The 3,595-nt window shown below is 37.3% G+C and overlaps 1 non-coding gene across 1 annotated transcript; it reads right to left on the bottom strand.

The window, feature by feature from the left end:
• Positions 1 to 1,628: 1,628 nt before the first annotated feature.
• Positions 1,629 to 1,735, bottom strand: LOC132491528 (U6 spliceosomal RNA). The gene has a single exon (XR_009532736.1). It is a non-coding gene; the product is annotated as a U6 spliceosomal RNA (small nuclear RNA).
• Between the last annotated feature and the right edge of the window lie 1,860 nt (positions 1,736 to 3,595).

Raw genomic sequence — 3,595 nt, 5'->3', positions numbered from 1 at the left:
CATATATTCCCTTCTAATCTTTTTCATGTAGGATCTGTAGCAATGTCTCCTCTTCCAAGTTTGAAACTGATAATTTGTTTTCTCTTTTCCAATTAATCTGATTGGAAATTTATCAATTTTATTGATCTTCTCAAAGAACCAGCTTTTGGTTTTCTCTAATGTTTTTCTTTTTTCAATTTCATTGATTTGTTCTTTTATCTTTATTATTTCTTTTATTCTGCTTACCTTCAGTATAATATGCTCTTCTCTTTCTAGTTTACTAAGGTAGAAGTGAAGCTTAAGTTATTGATTTTAAACCTTCTTATTTCAAATATAAATGTTTATATTAACACTAAGCACTCTTTCATTGCATCCTACAAATTTTGATATGTTGTATCTTTATTGTCATTCAACTCAAGCTATTTTCTAATTTCTCTTTTGATTTCTTCTTTGACCTATGGGTTATTTAGAAGAGTGCTGTTTAGTTTCCACATATTTGTTAAACTTTTAAATATTTTTCTTTGGTTGATTTCTACGTAAATTCTGCTGTGGTTGGAGAACACGATTGTTTTATGGCTCAGACTATGATCAATCTTAGTAAATCTTCCATGTGCACTTGAAAAGAATGTGTATTCTACTGTTACTGGAGGAAATGTTCCATAAATATAAGCTAGCTCAAGTTGGTCAGAAGTGTTGTCCAAGCCTGCTGTATCTTTACAAATTTTCTGTTAACTTGCTCTATCAATTATTGAGAGAGAGAGATAATTGTGACTTTGTTTATATCTCCTTGCAGTTTAATCAGTTTTGCTGCATGTATTTTGAAGCTCTGTTATGAGGTGCATAAAGATTTAGGATTGTTAAGTCTCTTGAAGAATTGACCCTCATTACCATTATGAAATCCTTAGTAATATTTCTCTCTTATCTCTGGTATTATTCCCTTCTCTGAAATCTACTTTGACTAATATTAATATAGCTACTCCAATCTTATTTTGATTAATATTAGTGTGATATATCTGTATCTAAACTATTACTTTTAACCTATCTCTATTATTATATACAAATTGGGTTTTTTGTAGACAGCATATAGTTGAGACCTTTCAAAAAAATCCACTTGGACAATCAGTCTTTTAATTGTTGTTTAGACCATTATATTTAATATGATTATCAATATAGTTGGATTTTTAATCTACCATCATGCCATTTGTCTTCTTTGTCTCATTTGTTCTTTGTTCAATTTTAACTATTTTTCTGCCTGTTTTTGGATTGACGAATATTTATAAGTCCACTTTTATCTCTTGTTTTGTTTCATTAGCTATACTCGTCTTTTTTTTAGTGGTTGCTCTCGGGTTTACACTATTCATTTTAGTTTATCACAATTTACCTTCAAATAATATACTACTTCACTTATAGTTTAAGAATCTTACAATAGTACGTTTCCATTCCCTCCCGTTCCTTGTTTTATTGTTGCCATATATTTTACTATTACAAATGTTATAAATCCCAGAGTACGTTATTATTATGTTTGTTTTAATCAGTTAATTTTTTTTAAATAAGAGGGGAAGTTTTTCATACTTATTCACATATTTACCATTTCTAGTGTTCTTCATTCCTTTGGATATATCCACATTCCTATCTAGTATCATTTTCCTTTTTTTTTTTAACACTTCACAAATTTGTGTCTCATCCTTGTGCAGGGGCCATGCTCATCTGCTCTGCATTGTTCCAATTTTAGTATATGTGCTGCTGAAGACAGCACTAGTGTCATTTTCCTTTTATCTGAAGGATTTTCTTTATACATTTCTTATAGTCCTGACCTGCTGGTGATGAATTCTCTGAGTTTTAGTATGTTTAGAAAGTTTCTTTTGCCTTCCTTTAAAAAAAATGTTTTTCTGAATATAGAATTCTTGGTTGACATTTAATACTTTCAAGAGGTTGCTCCACTGTCTTACGCTTGCATTGTTTCTGAAAAGAAGTTCACTGTCACTTTTATCTTTGTTCTTTTGAACATAATTTCTTTTTTCTCTAGCTGCTTTTAAGACTTTCTCTTTATTACTCTAGTGACCTACAATGTAAAGACAGCTTGGTCCAAATTTAACATCCATGGCCTCTGTATCATTCATCTATTCTAGGCCTTTTCAACCTCACTTTATCTCATAGGCAGTGGGTGATCTTCTGACGTGAGCTACATGCTCACCTCAAGGACAGCTCCCCTCCCCATTTCCACGTTTGCAGATCTAACACACATTTTCCTTCTGCACCTCTCTGCGTTACTGATACGCTGGTGCCCTGGAAGTAGAAGCACCATCTTCACAAGCCTCCCCCTCTACCCTAGCAAGTCCAGTTCTGGGCCAGCTGTAGAGCATGTTGGAGGATGATCAAAAAGGCTCCAGGGCTTCCCTGGTGGCGCAGTGGTTGAAAGTCCGCCTGCCGATGCAGGGGACATGGATTCGTGCCCCGGTTCGGGAAGATCCCACGTGCCGCGGAGTGGCTGGGCCCGTGAGCCAGGGCCGCTGAGCCTGCGCGTCCAGGGCCTGTGCTCCGCAATGGGAGAGGCCACAACAGTGAGAGGCCCGCGTACCGCAAAAAAAAAAAAAAAAAAAAAAAAAAAAAGGGCTCCAGGAGCACTTTGAGGAACAGATTTATGGTTCCTCACCTTTTATCATTGAGGGTCCTGAGTATCTACAAAGGAGGAGCTCAGTGAATGAATGGGGAGGCAAGGGACTTGTCAGGGGGCCTGCTAGCAAAGTCAGCTCCAGGGGTCTGCTTAATTGAATATTTACTTGGGGTGGCTTATGCATATGCATTTATGTTGGGGTAAGATTTGGTGATGGAGATGATGGGGCACTAAACACCTGCCTGCCTACTGGCACTATTCACCCTTGGTACCACATGGGTCTAGCATCACCTTCAGATTAGCTGGTCCAGGGTCAAGGATATCATGCCTTTTGTTTGTGATGAGGCTTTACCTAGCTCTGCTGCTTAAGTCTATCCCTAAAGGCAGTATCGATGGCTTCTTTAATTTTAAGGCAGGAACCAAATGGTAGTCTGAGTGCAGAACCCTGCTGGTTCTCCCCTCACAAACGAGGCCTCCCTCTGACCACGATTCACCAAACAGCGGTCTATAGGGCTGACAATTACTTAAAGCTGACCATTTGTTAGATTTTGCTTTCTGCTTTGACCACACTAAACATGATAGCAGGAAGTGGCTACAGAATTGGTTGGGACCCAGTGCAAATGGAAACTCATGGGCCCTTGTTTAAATATTATTAAGAATTTCAAGACGATGATGATAGAACACTAACCCAAGTGAGGAGGCCTTCTGAGATCGGGGCCCTGTGCAATGCTGGCCGTGTGTGACAGGGATGTAAATACCATTAACAAGGTGCACCAGTGCCAGGAATTCCTTTCCCGTGTTTGGTTTTTTTTTTCAGTTCTGACACTAAACACTTAAATCTTTTTGTTCTCTTTTTTAAAGTTTAAATATTGAGAACTACTGAAAATTAAAACATTTTCTTGGTTTATTTGAATCATGCTTCATGGTTATTTTCAAACAGACTGCCTGAGTTCACATCCCTGCTCCATGACTTAACCTCAGGCAAGCTAAATAACTTCTCTG

Source organism: Mesoplodon densirostris, chromosome 5, assembly GCF_025265405.1.
Source record: "Mesoplodon densirostris isolate mMesDen1 chromosome 5, mMesDen1 primary haplotype, whole genome shotgun sequence".
Lineage (NCBI taxonomy): Eukaryota > Metazoa > Chordata > Mammalia > Artiodactyla > Ziphiidae > Mesoplodon > Mesoplodon densirostris.
This window is presented reverse-complemented; position numbering and strand designations above follow the sequence as displayed.